The 19,388-nt window shown below is 41.0% G+C and overlaps 1 protein-coding gene across 1 annotated transcript in view; it reads left to right on the top strand.

Annotated features, from left to right (window-relative positions):
* Positions 1–1,807: 1,807 nt before the first annotated feature.
* tenm2a (teneurin transmembrane protein 2a) overlaps positions 1,808–19,388 on the top strand; it is a 336,697-nt gene continuing 319,116 nt past the window's right edge. The window contains exons 1-2 of the mRNA XM_061834544.1: positions 1,808–1,937; positions 2,042–2,123. The gene's annotated coding sequence lies outside the window, so the exon portion shown is untranslated. The remainder of the gene's footprint in view (positions 1,938–2,041; positions 2,124–19,388) is intronic.

Raw genomic sequence — 19,388 nt, 5'->3', positions numbered from 1 at the left:
CATCATTGACTTGCCTTTGTCTTCTGACAAATTCTCAATTGTCTGTTATGGTTTGCATGTAATTGTTTTTCAAATGTATGTGAAATGTATTCTTTCTAAAGTTTAGTTCAGTTAACTAATCTGTTTTGTTTTGTTGTTGAAATGTTGTTTTGTTTTTGTTCACCTTGAGGGACACGCATGATTCCTTCTCAGTGAAATCAGCATAGTTAATCTTCGCGAATCTGAACCAAAATACAACAAGTCTTTCCTTTCTTCCTTTTCCTCTTTGCTTCAAGTACCGGGGACAAATTCCTTGTGCTGTTTACATACGTATGATCTGTCCAAACAAGGCAGCCAAAAATCAGAGTTACAACACATTTTAAGACACACAAATTTATACTGTATATACAGTAGTTAGAAGTTTGGATTATGGTCAAGTTATCAGACACTATCTGTAAGAGCTGTGTTCCTAATCTTTTAGAATCTAAACGTAACTAGGCCCGGCAATTTGATGTCTTTTTGTAGCTTGTTCCAGTCTGAAAGACCAGCATGGGTACCATAAATACCCTTTTCCCTGAAGTGGGGTATGTTGGTGTCAAAGGGATACCTGATTCTACCAAATGCACAAAAAGTACACTTAAATAATAGGATAGTCTTTCCGTGGTAGTTTCATTCTTCTACAAACTGAGATTCCATCTGATGGCTAAAATGGCAACACCAAAACTCTAAATTTGCAATTCATGGAAGAGGCTGTCTGAGATTCCTTTTCCATGGCTTTAAATTAAAATTTAAATAAGCCATAGCTAACAAAGAAGTGTATTGGCTACCATATAATTATAACTGTAAATATGTATTTATAATTTTTTTTTCTTTTTCAACCAAATAATGTAACTTTTTCACTAATGTACATGATCATGCATGTAAAACCTTTTTTTTCCTTTTCATATTGTAGTCATGGGCTAAATTATACTGCTCCAAAAGAAGAAGGCATGCTGCAATGTCAGCATTCAATTTGGTGACTTTTTTGCCCCATTTCCGCTCCATGATTGCTAAGTATGTTTCATCGCAAATTATAAATCATTGAATACAATGATTTTTGCCAGCTACGTGAATGTCAACATACTAGAAAACCCATCGTTGGCCCGCCGACATAATGGGATGTATCAAAGCAGTTGGTAGCCATGGGGACCTCGGTGTCACTATTTGTCCATTACATTAACTTAAGTGACTGCAACTTTGCGTTAAAACAAACTGTCCATGGTAATGAGGTTAAACCTCTCTATTCAAATTAGAATGCTGCCCTGGGCAGCTGTCCATATCTGAAACTACCCCCTTATGGAATAAATAATGATTAAAAAAAATAGAGAAATGAAATTGGAAGGGAAATAAGACACTTATTTGTTATACCTCTCGGTCCAATGGACCTTTCCGATTGCGATCTTAAGCTCCGCCCCCTTAGCCATGTTCCACAAGCTTCCACAATGGCGAATGAACACCACATGTTTGAAGTCTATTCTCTATTGTGTATTCCAAATAATATTGGGGTATGTTTTTTGCCAAATGTGTCAGACTTGTCCAAGAGATTTCCACAGAGAGGTCTCAACTATTTCACGCAAGGATATATACACGGAATTAACATTTTGGACGGAGCAGGATGCAATGTTAGTTAGAGCGAAATGTTGGGGATTGATGCAAAAAAAGTTTGACTCCTCACAAACTTCATATTGAAATCCAACAGGTGTCATGCTCCTGGATTCCAGCCAGGGCTGGGCGTGGCCAGCTAATCAGAAGGTGCACACCTGCGCCTCATGAACACTGAGTAGACCCAGTACATATAGGACCCGGGGGACGACAAATACTCCGCTAGATCATTGCTCTTGATGCCTTGTTCCCGCACTCCTGCTTTCCTGACTTCTGATCTCCGTGCACCGACCCACGCCTGTCCACTGACCACCCTCGTAAGCCCATTCGTACTGGTACTTCGGATTGTTTGGACTGTCTACCTGATCGCAGACCTCGGACCGAATAAAGGTTTCCTCTGTACTGTCTGCTGTCTCTGGAGTCGTGCATTTGGGTCCACCCTTGAGCCCCGCATCGTGACAACAGGATAAAATAGAGGAATTGTACTGCGCATGTAAAGCAGGGTGAGTACTTTTTTTACTTGGAAAGATCACGAGTAATATCATTGTTGTCTTTATAAGTGAGTGGGTGTATTCATTTGTCTTGGCTTGTAATCGAACCCAGTGCTCATTCTTAAAAGTCTGATGTGATACAAATGGGCAAATAGACATTTCTCTTGCATGACATCGCACATTTACATATCTCTTACCCGACTCTTCGGCATAAAACATGACACACTTCATTCAGCAGGTCAGTGATACACTAACAAAGCGAAAGTTGTTCTCCTGCAAAGAATAAAGCACTGATAATAATTCAATCAAACTCAGAGAAGATACTTCTCCCTCACTTACCTCTGAACATACAGCCTTGTGTTTGTTGATATTGTTCACATTTAGTTGTACGTGCAGTCTTGCACAAGCCTTAATCCATCGTAGTCACTTTAACTGTGTTTTAGGCTTTGGAAAATGAATAAACTGGGCCCCTTGTAGCCTAGCAGGATATCTTTCATCAGAATTGCGCATCTGAAGTCCATTTTCTCTGTAACATTAAGTGCACGCTACTGACAACCAGTATTGGTTGTGGGACAACATGGCGGCAAAGACGTGCCAAGCCAGGGGTTAAGACAATGCGGCTACCTGATTGGCTATTATTGTACGAGTAATTGGATTTGGGTGATCCATTTTGGAAAGGTCCATTGGTGATTCTCGCCTCATTCCAAGCTATATTGTTTCCATGCTACAAATTCACATGACAAACTTTATATATTAATTCCAGATTTCTACATTTTCATTCGTGATTGAGGACTCTGACTAACAGTGTCACTTAAATGTTCAACAATTAATACAACTCTCGTTGGAAAGATACAAGTTACATACAGAAATAGAAGTAACAAAGGCGCAAAGGAGGGAGCAGATACACTTTAGCTACTATAGTACTAGTAGCAGTTATTCTTATAATCATCACTTTGTTTGACTATTAGTCTTAAACTCTAAAATCACGTAGTATTCACACACTGCGTGCACACACACTAAACCTTTTTCGCACGTGGGGCCTCCTTGGTGTGTTTCATTTTTTTTTTTTTCTCCCCCAGTAAGGTACCAGTGGGCCTGAGGGGAGGGAAACCAATTTGAATTCTTTCTCTCGTCTTGGCTGACTTGTTTGCCTCTTCCTCTCCTTCTGTTTGGCCCACCTTGACAGTGTTAGGCCATTACGATTATTTTTTTTCTCCCTTTCTCTGTTGTACCTGCTTCCCAACCCTCCCTTTTAAATTTCTCTCTCTGTATCGGAGCTACCTCTTTCACTCTGCACCCTAATTGGCATGACACTTTTCCTGCTGTCATACCCAGTGTTACTTTCAAAGCTATAGTCAGCCCAGTAGGAGATTAAAGAAAGTACAAGCTACCCCTGCATGGACACACACCCACACACACACACCCAAAACAACAGCCACCTTTTAGTATCATAGTATCATCATTATTCCCCTGTTCGTTTACACTGACATACCTTCCAATGTCACTCAATTGTCCTTAAAGTCTGTCATTTATAAGGTGGGTAAAAGTATAGTGTGCATAAAGGCATGCTTGCATAGCATAACCAAGAAGACACTCATAAACACAAACTCTTGCTACTACTTGCATACAAAGTACCCTATATTATTTTAGCACAGGGCAAAGAACACGGTAACAGCAAATACATGATGCTGGAAGAATTCTGTGAATATTTGAGAGGCTTTTGCAGATGTGTGCATGTTGTTACCTTATTGCAGGATCTCTTAAGCAGAATAATACCTGTTGGTTCTCTGGGTGGGGGACCTCATCACTGAGCATAGCTGCACTATTACAAATGTGCTCATGTTAGAAACGGCAAACAATCTTTAGTTATTTATGGTATGTTGCATTAGACCAGTAACTGATGCTTGTTTAAAACGGTAAACATTCCTCTCTGTATTGTACTCAAAATACTTTATTTTGTTCAAAACATTTTGACATTCATATATATATTCATGACACCACTTGTGCATGTAGGTTCAAACCCCCCGTATTCTGTTAGTATTGACCAAAATTACTAACAGACCAAGGCTTGTCTCCAGAAGTACAAGTCTTTGGCTTGTGAATCTCATTAGAGTGCTTAAGGTTGGGTTCTCCCCCGAGACCTGAGCTGATTCATTAACCAAAATTGAAGAGGTAATTCTGATCCCTGCAATTGCGGTTCAGCCAGTGAAAAAGTGAAACTGAAATTAAGAGGCTTAAATGGAAGAAAAGTAAATAAATGATCACGTTACTCTTCCCTAGAGAATCTAGTAGAAATTTGGATGAACAGAAATGCAAGGAGAAATCATCTATATCAGTATTATTTGATAATAATTTACCATTGAGGCTAATTAAAATTGTATTCATTGCACAAACTGTGAGCCCTTACCTACGAAATATTGTGCAAACATTTAAGTTCCGGCCGTGGGTCTTTTTTGAAGCTCATCTTTGTCTGCACCCCACTTATCACCTCGACTTGTAGAAGTTCCTCTTGATAATTTAGATAGACGTTTGCTAAAGTGAAAATAAAGAGAAGTGAGAGAGAACTACTAATAACACCTGCATTACCACCATGGTTGCAAGCCTCAGGGCTTTTTCTTTTTTGTCTTTTCTTGCCCCAGTCACGCTCCCTCCCTTCCCCTCTGCTCAAACACATTATTTTGCACCCCCAAGCATACCCAAGATGCCCCCAGCTGTGAGGAAATGTCAGACGATTACCACCCACTACTCCCCTCCTTCGAAAATATGCACACGCGCACAAGGGCATAGAGTAAATGCAGACGCACACGCTCAAGGACGCAATTACACACACATGCAGACCCTCTTTGACACAAAACACAATGAAGGAAATCTCATTAGTCGGGGGGTGTGTGACATTGATTTTCACTTCAATCTACTGTTGGTACTAGTAAGATCTGGATGGGTACAGTTGGGCTCATGCGAAAAAATTCACGGCAAAACTATGGGTTAAGCCGATTACATTTTTTGGGGAGCACAGAGACCTGAGGGGTGAAAAGAACTCAAGTTTGTTCCACTCTGTTCTTCAGCCGTTCCACCTCCTCCCCAGTTACACCCCCCCGCCCCCTCACCCGCTCTGTATTGATTTATTCATGTGCTCCTGAGGTTTATCCACCACAGGCTTACAGCTGCATTGTTTGACTTGAGCTGAAAATTATTTCAAATTCAGTGGATTACATTTTGTGAATATTGAACAAGGTGACAAATGTCGACGGAAGAGGGAGATTAGATGGGGAACTGGGGAAAGGGTTTACTGTTATGGCTATGTGAAAATAAATGCAATCATACCAGTAGAACTATCCAAGTGGATGACTGTCAATTACCCTGATTTTGGTTTCATTTTAAATATACAAATCATTGGCAAGATATCACCAATTTAATGGGAGTTTTTTTGGCATTTCTTTGCCCTGTCCCAGAATATTATAAAACAGACGGAAATTGATTGAAGACATTTTGATGTAAATTTTTAGGCAAGGTCAGGTTGAGATCAAACTATCCATTAGATATATTTTGATGTTAAAGATGAATTATTGGTCTGCTATCAACATAAAAAAAAACATGAATTTGTATAGTTTGTGGTTTACGCTTGCCAGATACCAAAATGTATCAAACTGGTTAATTAAGGGCTCTGCTTGATGGTGACACCCAATAATACATGTAGAAAGGTTTTTACTCCGCGCAGGACTTGTGTTTGCATACGCAAAATCCCTATCAGATTTATAACATGTGCATACAGATTTTACCAATTTTTTTTCACACCCCTTCGCTGATGTTCGTGAGTCAGAATTCATTCTAAATTACTCATCCCCTTCAAGTACAATCTGTATTACCAAGCCCCATCCCCATGACTAAAATACAAATACAAAACAATATTTAAGAGCTGAGAATGAACAAACACTGCATATGTATATATGCATATTCAAATACATAGTAATGGTTAAATAAAACAGCAAATGGGCAATACTTGACCAAATTCATGAACTTTGTGCTGGAAACCACCAAAAATATTTGAGCCATGCCAATCAAAATTAGATGACACCTGATCATTTTACATAAAATTTGCACATGCAGAATCACAGACAAATATAAAAATCATATTAATAGTAGTGAATTAGAAATAATACCAAATATTTGGGGAAACTATGGAATCCCAGCAGACCACTTGGATTTCCAGCTCTTTGAGTGGCAATGTCGGATGGCACGCGGACGGCTGCAGTGGGGGGTTACATACATGTACATATTCTACAAGCACTTGAGGAACAAAGCAAAGCAAATTTAATTATACATCGCATTTCATACACGAGGTAACTCAATGTGCTTTACGTGATTAAAGACATTTGAAAACAAAGAGATAAAACATTTAAAATGGGATAAAACCAATAAAAATGACAAACAAATATTTAAAAAAAGACAATTAAAACCACATATAGTGCAAGTAATATGATCAAAAAGTGGATATATTCTAAAAAGCATGAGAAAAAAGATGTTTTCAACCTGGATTTAAAACAATTCACACTTGGGGCTGACCTCACCTCTGTTGGCAGTTTATTCCATTTGTGTGCAGCATAATAGGTAAATGCTGCTTCACCATGTTTGCGTTGGACTCTGCACTCCATTATTTGACCTGAGTCAGTCGATCTTAGAGCTCTGCTTGGTTTGTATTCCATTAGCATTTCTTTCATGAATTCAGGACCTGAACCATTTAGCGATTTATAGACCAGTATCAGAACTTTAAAATCTATTCTGAAACTGACTGGAAGCCAGTGAAAGGACTTTAGGATTGGCGTTATATGCTATGACCGCTTTGTTTTGATGAGAACGTGAGGTGCAGCATTTTGAATGAGCTGCAGCTGTTTAAAAGTCTTTTTGGGGAGTCCAGTCAGAAGACCATTACAAGGCTAAATGTGATGACATTTGTTATTCATATTCATATTCAGGACATTTGTAAATTGATGAGCAAATATCTGATTTGATTAGTTATTGTTAGTTATTCCTATTTTCATAAACGATTATAGTTCAAATGTGTTGGCGCCCTGGGGGTGGGGGTATGTGTGGGCCATTCCCTTCCACCAATTGATTTACTCCCCCCCACTCTCCCAAATATATTGTGAGCTGCCACAGGTCCCTGTGTATGTGAATGTAGCCTTCTCATGCCAATTTTCATATATACTGTAATTTCATTAGTTTAAATTATTATTTTTTTTTACCTACTAACTGTTAGTTAAAGATAATTTAGAAAAAAGAAAAATGGCATTGATCATTTGCATATAGCAAGGTCACTTCCAGTCCAAGTGTTTATCACGGGTCCCTCCAGTGAGCTGACTTCTTTAGGGAAAAAAAAATATATATATATACCTTTGTGTTTAGTGCCTATAAGAGAATTAAATTTCCACTTTGTGATATAAATGTGTTTCCAGACAACAGCCGCACGATAATTCCATATAAAGAAAAGGCCCTCGTTGGTTCAGCTGGCATTTGAGGGACGTGATGTGACGCAACTCAAGCGAGTGGAAGGACAGTAGGACACCCTCAACAGCCTGTCACATATAGGACAATGCCCAATACGCCAACGCAACAGTTTTTCTAAAGCTAAGATTTACCCAATGTTTTATCAACGTGTTTTATAACACTTAGTGTTGAAATGTGTGTGTGTGTGTGTGTGTGTGTGTGTGTGTACGTGCGTGGGTTTGCATTTTTTTGTGTTATAATGTGCCCTCCCACGTCAACCAAATGTCCCCCCATCAGACACACTGGGTAAAAGATGTTTGACATTTAAAAAAAAAAATTGTAATGGTTATCTTTTTGTGCATGTTACACACAAATTATCCGCTTCATTCCCTAGAACCAGCATTCTGCTGTAGAATTGCAATGTTAGACTTTGTCTGTTACGCTCCCAACGGCACATTTATTTATAACTTTGACAGGCTACTACTGTAGACTTGAGCGCATGCGGTGTTTACCTACGCTTTCCTTGAAAAGTTAAAATAACCGATGGCAACCGTTTCAATTTCTTTATGGATTCTATTATAACTCTGTCCAGCCCACTTTCCTTCAGTGAGAGGATAATTAGCCCACAATTTCAGAGAGAAGGAATATGTATTTTTCTTTCTCTATTCTCTTTTCCCCCAGTCACATTGATTCTTTGAAGTCTGAGCATGCATGAAATCACTTGATCTTTATTTCTTAAAGTTCATTGCTTATTTTCTACTTGTGTGCATGTCTTGCATTTTTAACAAACCCTTTGAGTTGACTGTGTGATGTGCAGTAGAGAACATCAAAGGACCTCTCACTCCATCTTTTTCTCCTGCTCCCTCTCTCATTCCTGAGCCTCTTTATCTCTACTTTACCCATCTCTTTTCTGTCCTTATGGTGAGATTTTTGTTTCTCAGGCAGAATTGTTCACAAAAGAGAGAAGAAAAACTGTTTTTCTTTCTTTATTTTTTTTTTTAACTCAAATCAAAGTCTGATGAGTTAGCATTTTGCTCTTTATTATTACAAAATGACAGTCACAAGAAGAAACAGTAAATGATTAGGGGATTTATAAACTCTCAGGTCCTGCTTCATTTGTAAGATCGGACCCCTCCACATCCCCCTTTCCAATCTGACAGCCACCTCTCACTTCTATCATCCAACAGAACATGCGGTCGTTAAATAGTAAAATGGAGGAATTATGGCTAATATTGGGTTGAGAATCATGGTATCCAGCTGGAATGCTTCTTGTGTGCACGGGCTGACAGAGAAACATCCTCTGGGAACCTTAGGGGTGCCTGAATTTGAGTATGTCACAGCCAATCGGCGCAGCTGGCTTAATATCAAAGAAACAATGTTCGATCAGACCTCAAAGTGCTTTGCATATCAAAATTAACTTTTTATTTACCTATAGGATTTGGAAACCTTATATGTGCAACCCATGTAGATATAATAGTTAAGTTATAATGCAGCAAATCACATAATTTCTACAGTCATTTCCTACACACACTCTGGGCCCCTGTTTTTACTACAGGGGATTTAAACACTGCAGTCTGGAATTCACCATACTGAGTTTTAGCCATTTATTAAATATGGCACGTGTTTTGTAGAACTGTTACAGCCACAATAAGCAGGCAATTCGACACAAAATCCCTCCCCCGCTCCGTAACTTTACAATCATGTGACGATTCATCCATCTCAAGTCCACACAGACAGCAAATATATGCTAAAATCTAGGAAGTCTCAACGCATATTTTTTTTAGGCGTCTTAGACCGGATTTAAGTACTGTATTTTCACAAGCCACTCTGCGTGTGTATGCAGCCAATTTCTATCATGCGTAATCAATGCAGCTCCTCTCGATCCCTTTGAATGTTGTGCAATGACAATCTCACGTGGAGAAATCTCTATGCAGAAGAGGATGTTTCATAATTGCAACAATCCGTGCATCGTCACTCCTCTTGGTTGGTTGGTGTGGCAACAGACACTTTGACTAAGTTACCCTTTTGAAATGTAGATTGAACTGATGGTAACCACTGCCCACTTAGATTTGGCTGCAGATTTCATGCATCTATCCCTCCAACCCCATCATCTATCATTTACTGTTTCGCTTATCCTCACTTGGGTCGTGGGTGAACCTTTCCCAGTTATCTTCAGGTTTCCATAGTACTGATGCAATAATCAGTGTCTCCCACCTAATACTGTTAGTAAGCATTTCTAAGACCCTATTCTAGGGTCTTATTTGTGCTCTTAAACTCTGCTTTTGATACAGTTCGCCCAAATCTCTGTTAAACAACACGTTGAGTTTTAAGTCAACTATGCAATTATGAATTTACTGCACTCATTACTTTCAAATGCACCACATTGTTGTGAACACTCGAGTACCTCAAGGAGCAATGAGTTATTTTTTTCAATTTACAATATACAGACACAAATTATCAGGCTTAAAACAATTGTCTTTTAAATAAGTTTGTTTTGTAATAACAAAGAAGTTGTCAACTTTTGGGCTTTGTGTGAGACAAATCGTGTCACGCTGCATGAGCTTCGATAACTAAAAAGATGTCTCTGTCTCTTGATATTCCTGAAATCGATCTCTATATTGATAATGCAGCTCAATCAAATCAGTCACATTACAATACTTTCTGACTTGGTTTAGTTTACAAATTTAGTAATGTTAGCATAAAAGATGCTAATGTTTTAATCTTTTTGATTCGAGTCATGTAGTTCAAAATTTCTTTTTTTAACTGGTAAGCCACTTGTGGACGCAGCATGATGATGACTTGAGAATGTGTACTGAAGAACTCAAAGCTCTCTGCTCTCGAGGACACGGCAGTTGAAATAAGAACGCTCTCAGCACCACAGAGAAAGTTCTAGATGAGATAGAGTGGTACAGAGTTCTGCCATCTACCCGAACCTCAGTAAATACGGTCAACTGGTAGGTAGACTCTGCCAGAGCTATCAAATTTAGCACACAGCTCCACACCATCAGAGCACATATTTTCTACTGCTGGTGAGGCAGTCAACTGTGTACTGAGAAAGTAGGAATGTTGATATTTATTTTTGTGTTTTTTTAAAAGGAAAAACAGTTGAATGAGGTGGACTTCACTATGTTCCACAACAGGGAGTGCATGACTTGTTTGCAACTGGTCTGTTGCACAGGAAATGATTTGATCTTTATTTTTGATGTAAGAAACTGCTTGGTGTGGAAAAATACCCAGCTTGTTTTTATAATTTTTGTTTTGTTAATATTATTGTAAAATTCAACTAACGTGTGGTGTAATTTTCTTTTAGTTTGAATTGATATTCAATATCAACCTGGAACCCAACTTGAAGTGAAGGTATTGGTATCAGTACCTGTATCAACCTTTTTTGAATGATACCTAGCCCTATTGGCAATGCATGTCTGAGACTACTTGTGTCATGGAAAAACTTCCATTTGAGAAATAAAACGGGTAAACGTTAGAGAGGCTGATTCTTATTGCAGTTGCTTCTTGTGGCCCTGGTCGATGGAGCAAGGTTGTGACCCAATCCCTTTTTGCTTCAGTTCTGCCATTTGTCTCTACTAGAGTATTAAACTTCCTTAAGAATAAAAAAACTGGATGGATGGAACACTTTATTTTGCTGCCACAATGGCAAATGAACATGCCATGCTTTTGTTAGACTTTAAATTAGTTATTAGTTCTTATTTAAAATAGAAAAGAGGTTCATTCTTCTGAACATTCTAATTTCAGTATGGTCACTAAAAAAACAAAAAAAACCCTACCACTCAACTTTTGAATATATATATATTTTTTTTTTTTATAAACGAGGAAACTTTTTGCTCTCCTGCTTTCCGGCAGTCCTTTATTTTAATAGTCTCAAGGTTGAAACATACAATATTGACTAAACCTTTATTTATAACGAATTGTTTTTCAATACACTTTCTTCACTGAGGTGTTTGACTGAATTACCCTACTACCATGCCCTGTCTGAGAGTGTCAATGAGCCATCAATATTTTTACCCAATTGGCAGGCGGGTCACTTAAGTCATTTTGTTGTTCAATATTATTTTTTAAAAAATGGGACTTTTGCATGATTTAAACCAGGACATATTCTATAGGAACCTTGACAAGTGCACACACACAGACTGACACACGCACACAAACTTCCATCTGGGACCTATGTTGCCAGACATCTTGTGGCCTGTAGGGCAGCAGCAGGGTGTGGTGTCCTGCCTCCAGGGCACCACAGGGCAGGCACTAGCCTCCAGGCTTCTGGCAGGCCCAGCTGTGCCATGCATGCATGGTCCCAGCTCCCTGGGAACAGGAAAGTGTATCAACTTTGATTAATTTTACACACATGGGGTGTCATCAAAACTTTTCTTGATATGCTGTTGCTGATGAACAAATACAAGATAGTAAAGTGGTGACCTCATCTTTATTTGCCTCATTTGTGCCATTTGTCTTTGTTAAAATTCCGTGGTGAACAAATAATTTAATTAACACCTGTGTGTTTCAGCTTGACTTCACTTTACAACACATTGCTGTCTCCGCTACCTGTGGCAATTAGCCAAACACTGACGGTGTAGGAGAGGGAAAGAAATCGCCGAATTTGAAAAACACACCTTAACCAGAAAATGTACATTTTCAGTAGCAGTTCCTGTGCTGAAATTCGCTTCATCTCTTTTATGGCACCAATGTTTTGTTCACACATCTGAAAGTGTTTTTCTACCTCATTAGTAAGCAACTTTGCAAGGACACCGTGAGCAAGGTTACCTATTAAAATGGAAAGACATACCCAACCTTTTAGATCCCTGTTGTATCTTCGCTCACTATTATCAAATAATTCTTAGAAAGACAATAGAGACTAAAACATTTGACGCTAGGCTCCATAAAAAGTGTTTTGCCAGTTAAAAAAAAAATCATTAAGGGGATCAGAGGATTTGAGTATTTAATAAGACTGCCAGGTCGACATAAACAGCCAACTTACCTGCATCTGTTGCTATAGAGACAAGAAAGTTATGGGAAAAGTTTGTTGGGTTTTATTTATTTCTCCTCTTTTATTGAGTTACCTTTTTTCTGTTAGACCTTTGTTCCCTCTGTGATGAATTAAAATCCCGAACACAGAATACAAACACTGATCTCAAGTCTGGGCTTCACTCTTTAATTCTTCTTCTCTTCTTCTTTTCCTTTCGGCTTGTCCCGTTAGGGGTCGCCACAGCGTGTCATCTTTTGCCATCTTAGCCTATCTTCTGCATCTTCCTCTCTAACCTCAACTACCCTCATGTCTTCCCTCACAACATCCATAAACCTTCTCTTTGGGCTTATTCTCGCTCTTTTGCCTGGCACCTCCATCCTCAGCACCCTTATACCAATACACACACTCTCTCACCTCTGAACATGTCCAAACCATAGAAGTCTGCTCTCTCAAATCCTGTCTCCAAAACATCCAACTTTGGCTGTCCCTCTAATGAGCTCATTTCTAATCCTATCCAACCTGCTCACTCCGAGCGAGAACCTCAACATCTTCATTTCTGCCACGTCCAGTTCTGCTTCCTGTTGTTTTTTTCAGTGCCACCGTCTCGAACCCGTACATCATGGACTTCACCACTGTTTTGTAAAATTTGCCCTTCATCCTAGCAGAGACTCTTCTGTCACATAACACACCAGACACCTTTCGCCAGCTGTTCCAACCTGCTTGGACCCGTTTCTTCACTTCCTGACCACACTCTCCATTGCTCTGTATTGTTGACCCCAAGTATTTGAAGTCCTCCACCCTCACTATCTCTTCTCCCTGTAGCCTCACTCTTCCCCCTCCACTTTTCTCAGTCATGCACATATATTCTGTTTTACTTCGGCTAATCTTCATTCCTCTCCATTCCAGTGCATGTCTCCATCTTTCTAATTGCTTCCTGCTTTCACTCCATATCATAATATCATCTGCGAACATCATGGTCCAAGGGGATTCCAGTCTAACCTCATCTGTCAGCCTATCCATTACCAGTGCAAACAAAAGGGGCTCAGAGCTGATCCCTGATGCAGTCCCACCTCCACCTTAAATTCTTCTGTCACACCTAAGGCACACCTCACCATTGTTCTGCTGCCATCATACATGTCCTGTACTATTTTAACATACTTCTCTGCCACACCAGACTTACGCATGCAGTACCACAGTTCCTCTCTTGGTACTCTGTCACCGGCTTTCTCTAGATCCACAAAGACACAATGTAGCTCCTTCTGACCTTCTCTGTACTTTTCCACGAGCATCCTCAAGGCAAATAATCCATCTGTGGTACTCTTTCTAGGCATGAAACAATACTGTTGCTCGCAGATACTTACTTCTGTCCTGAGTCTAGCCTCCACTACTCTTTCCCATAACTTCATTGTGTTGCTCATCAACTCCATTCTTCAGGCATCTTTTCGGCCGCTAGTATTCTGTTGAATAAGTTGGTCAAAAACTCCACAGCCATCTCTTCAAATTGCTTCCATACCTCTACCGGTATGTCATCAGGACCAACTGCCTTTCCATTTTTCATCCTTTGTAGTGCCTTTCTGACTTCCCCCTTAGTAATCATTTCCACTTCCTGGTCCTTCACTCTTGCCTCTTCAACTCTTCCTTCTCTCTCATTTTCTTCATTCATCGACTTCTCAAAGTATTCTTTCCATCTATTTAGCACACTACTGGCACCAGTCAACACATTTCCATCTCTATCCTTAATCACCCTTACCTGCTGCACATCCTTCCCATCTCTATCCCTCTGTGTGGCCAACCTGTAGAGATCCTTTTCTCCTTCTTTCGTGTCCAACCTGGAGTACATGTCTTCATATGCCTCTTGTTTAGCATTTGCCACCTCTACCTTTGCCCTATGATGCATCTCGATGTACTCCTTTCGCCTCTCCTCAGTCCTCTCAGTGTCCCACTTCTTCTTCGCTAATCTCTTTCCTTGTATGACTCCCTGTATTTTTGGGTTCTACCACCAAGTCTCCTTCTCCCCTTTCCTACCAAAAGACACACCAAGTACTCTCCTGCCTGTCTCTCTGATTACCTTGGCTGTTGTAGTCCAGTCTTCTGGGAGCTTCTGCTATCCATCGAGAGCCTGTCTCACCTCTTTCTGAAAGGCCGCACAACATTCTTCCTTTCTCAGCTTTCACCACATGGTTCTCTGCTCTATCTTTGTCTTCTTAATCTTCCTACCCACCACCAGAGTCATCCTACACACCACCATCCTATGCTGTTGAGCAACACTCTCCCCTACCACTACTTTACAGTCAGTAATCTCCTTCAGATTACATCGTCTGCACAAAATATAATCCACCTGCGTACTTCTACCTCCGCTCTTGTAGGTCACTATATGTTCCTCCCTCTTCTGGAAATAAGTGTTCACTACAGCCATCTCCATCCTTTTTGCAAAGTCCACCACCATCTGTCCCTCAAAGTTCCTTTCCTGGATGCCGTACTTACCCATCACTTCTTCATCACCCCCGTTTCCTTTACCAATATGTCCATTACAATCTGCACTAATCACAACTCTCTCGCTGTCTGGGATGCTCAGAACTACTTCATCTAGTTCCTTCCAGAATTTCTCTTTCAACTCTAGGTTTCATCCTACCTGTGGGGCATAGCCGCTAACCACATTATACATAACACCCTCAATTTCAAATTTTAGTCTCATCACTCGATCTGATACTCTTTTCACCTCAAAGACATTCTTAGCCAGCTCTTCCTTTTAAAATAACCACTTCTACATTTCTCTTCCCATCTACCCTGTGGTAGAAGAATTTAAACCCCGCTCCTAAACTTCTAGCCTTACTACCTTTCCACCTGCTCTCTTGGATGCACAGAATATCAACCTTTCTCCAAATCATCACGTCAACCAACTCCTGAGCTTTTCCTGTCATAGTCCCAACATTCAAAGTCCCTACACTCAGTTGTAGGCTCTGTGCATTCCTCTTTTTCTTCTGACGATGGATCCGGTTTCCTCCTCTTTGTCTTCGACCCACAGTAGCTGAATTTCCACCGATGCCCTGCAGGTTAGCAGTGCCGGGGGCGGGCGTTGTTAACCCGGGCAACGACCGATCCGGTATAGGATTCTTTAGATCAACGCTCATATTTGTTTGGCACAGTTTTTACGCTGGATGCCCTTCCTGACGCAACCCTCTGCATTTATCCGGCCTTGGGACCGGCCTACAGATTGCACTGGTTTGTGCCCCCATAGGGCTGCATTGGGCTTCACTCTTTAATATACAAGAAATATAGAAGAATGTAATTTAATATCCATCGTATTTCTGTCGCGGTCATCCTCATTGGCACACACGTGAAATGAAATGGAAATGGATCTTATCTAAGCTGGCTTTGGATACACCCTGGAATGGTGGACAGCCACTAGCAGCAGACATATACATGAACTATATTAACAAATGGTAAATTTAAATGTTTCAATCAACCCACTTTTTGGAAGGTTGGTGGGGCAGGGATGTGTGAGGAAACTGGAGTACCTGGAGAAAACTGAAGGAGGCATGTGGAGAACATGGAAATACCACACACGATGTCCAAAACCTGGATTTCAACCAACACTCCTCAGAGATATGAGGTAGATGTGGTAACCAGTTCACTGTAATAACAGTACAATAGTACAGAATAGAATAATTATTTTGCGTGAGGTAGTCATCAACAAGTCTGCCTCATGCTACATACCCACCGGATGCGAAAGATTGCTTCGCCTCCTGCCCTTTGCTTGAGTTTGCTTACGTGACACATTTAGACAGACACATTGAACGTGTAGGTGCTTCAGCAACTCTGCAAGGGGAGGGGCTTCCCCTCTGCGAGGTGCCGACAGCATTTCTTCCCAAGTGAGTTCAGCTTGTCGAAGTTTCCAGGGTTCGGGCGAGGGAAGTGAATTTGCGTGTGACCGCGTCCACCGTGCTGCATCATTCGCACATCCCCGCATGGATTTGGATCTATCTGTGTGAACTTCTTTGACTTTCTATGAAGCAGGGAATCAGAACTCCAAGGTCCCTCCCTTTGGCCACCACCCAGTTTGCACTGCACTCGACCCTTATAGCCGCTCCCACAGGCGGTGAGGCCATGGTAAAGGGGATTCACATTACCTTTTCGGACTATGCCCAGCCAAACAAAATTGGTGCAGTTCCAGGCGGCAGGCTCACCACCTGTGGGAGGTGGCATAGTGGTCAGGTACAGTGCAAGCTGGGTGGTGGGGAGCCCAAGCTGGTGCGTGAGGTTGAGAAGATCTGACTAGATATAGTCAGTGTCTACCCCATAAACTTCTTGGACTTTGGTATCAGTGCTCTTGAGTGGGTTTAGCGTCTTTTTCACTCAGGAGTTGCCCATGATGAGAGGCCCCCACCTCAGCAGCTGTATGTTGGGGGAGCCTCCCTCTCCTTTTGGGTGGGGGGAATGGGTCCTGACTGTTGTCTGTGCCTATGGATCAAACAACAATTCAGGGAGCCCACCTTTATGTGCTCACCATGGATTGTCCATAACAAACACCATGTTGAAGCATGAGGGTGTTCATACTTGGCGGTTGGTGTAGAGAGGGTTCAGCTTGGTGGCCTCAGTATTGCATCTCTGCTTTTTGCAGATGATGTGGTTCTTTTGGCAGTGATCTCCAAATCTCATTGGAGTGGTTCACAGCGGAGTCTGAAGTGGCTGGGACGAGAACCAGCATCTCCAAATCTGAGACCATATTTCGCAGTCGAAAAAGGGCGTGTTGCACTCTCTTGGCTGAGGATGAGCTCCTGCCCCAAGCGGAGAAGATCAATGAGGGAAGAATGGAGCGTGAGATCAATAGGCAGGTAGGTGCAACGTCTGGAGTGACGTGGACTTTGTATCTGTCCATTTTGGTAAAGAAGGAACTATGGCGAAGTTCTCAATTTTCCTACCCTCCTCTATAGTCACCAGTTGTGGGTCATGGCCGAAAGAACAAGTTCCTGGACATCCTGCGGCCAAAATTAGTTTCCGCCGGGCTTTCCCTTAGAGATAGGGTGGGAAGCTCGATCAATTGGATTCTCTCAAATTATTGCCTAAAGCTGAATGTCAAATCTGATGATAAAGAGGGATATAATTTTGAGGAAAAAAAAATGGATGTAAATTCATTGAGATGGGACTGTTTTTACACATTTTCAAAATGGGGATGCAACCTGAAATGTGACACCCTCGGGTTGCTTTACGGTTTACAGCCAATTATTACATTTGATATTTTTGTCACTTCAGTCACTCACAATTTTGTATTTGTGGCCTTTCACTCTGCACAGTGTTTTCAACAGCTACAAATCCAAAAATAACTGTGTAAATCAAAATGTGACAAAGCCGAACCAGCCTTTTAAATCCAGCAATTCAAGCTCATTGATGTGAGTCGAGAAAATCCAGCCCCTTCACTTTTAAATCCATGCAAACCACAACATCTAAGAGCAGTATAGATTCCTCTGATATGTAAGTAAATACTGTATAAGTATGCCCAGCACAAGGGGATTGGAACAGCAAAGCGTGGGAGGCTTATGTTCTCTTCTTTTCAGTATTTCTCTATCTCCAAATATTTTTAACATCCATCCATCCATTTTCTGAGCCACTTATCCTCACGAGGGTGACGGAAATGCTGGCGCCAATCCCAGGTGTCATCGGGCAGGAGGCGTGGTGCATCCGGAACTGGTTGCCAGCCAATCGCAGTTTACATAGAGACAGACAGCAGTCACACTCACAATTACACCTAGGGGCAATTTAGAGTCTCCAATTAATGTTGCTCGTTTTTTGGAAAGTGGGAGGAAACCGGAGTGTCCGGAGAAATCCCACGCAGGCACGGGCAGAACATGCAAACTCCACACAGTTGTGGCTGGAATAAAACCCCGGTCCTCAGAACTCTGCGCACTTGACCCTGTATGTAGCATGAGGCATAGAGGTAAACCCCTCTATATTGAGGCGAACACTCCACAGCTACTCCACCTGTCCGCCCATGTTCATGTCATGCTTCTAAAAATGATCACTTTTCCTATTTTTTTTTTTTTTTGTAACTTGCATTTGGTTTAATTTGACAGGCATATGTGGGGATGGGTAGTTTGACAATTCAACACAAAAAAAGGACATTTTGACATCCTAGGTGCAGAAATCATACAGTACGTAAATAGAGGTTACTGCTCAGCCATAGTTTGCTTTCTTCTGGTTTATGTCAGTTGATGCATTTTAAAAGACAGTCTATGCACTGAAGTGGTCACGATGGTAATTTAATCTACGTCCTTCCAATATATCAATTTGATAACTTTGCTTGCAAACTTTATAGAATGGTATTTTGTCTTTTTTTTTTTTTTCCTCCTCACTGTGTGCCAATTACCTTTGAGAACATACATTCAGGTTTGGCGGATATTCATGTGCTTGTCACACAGTGATGTATAGATGGTATACTGACCTTCAGCACAAAAAGGAAAACAATCAATGAATGTCCTTGAGAAGGACAACACACTCTTTATCGGCTCAGGTGGAAAGGTGTGAGGTGGATCTGTTGACAAATGGTATCCATGCCCACATGTTGGCAGTATTCTATTGACATTTTCTTTACATGCCACAGTATTTCTCGAGGAAGAGTCAAAATTGCTACTTTGCTGAGTCCAACCACAGTGCAGTACATTATAGGCAGATTGCAAAACATGGAGTTGGAGAAAAAGCACTTCGCGACTGCGTGTGTTCAACCCAGACGTCAGCTTTTCACCATAACGAAAGGCTCTCTTGGGTCAGGCTTAACCACCATCAAACTGGCGTTAGCCTATTTTGCTCTTGTGTGGCGCAGA

This window comes from Syngnathoides biaculeatus, chromosome 11, assembly GCF_019802595.1.
Source record: "Syngnathoides biaculeatus isolate LvHL_M chromosome 11, ASM1980259v1, whole genome shotgun sequence".
NCBI classification, from domain to species: Eukaryota; Metazoa; Chordata; class Actinopteri; order Syngnathiformes; family Syngnathidae; genus Syngnathoides; species Syngnathoides biaculeatus.
Note: the sequence above shows the minus strand (reverse complement) of the source record. Positions and strands in the feature narration are given on the sequence as shown.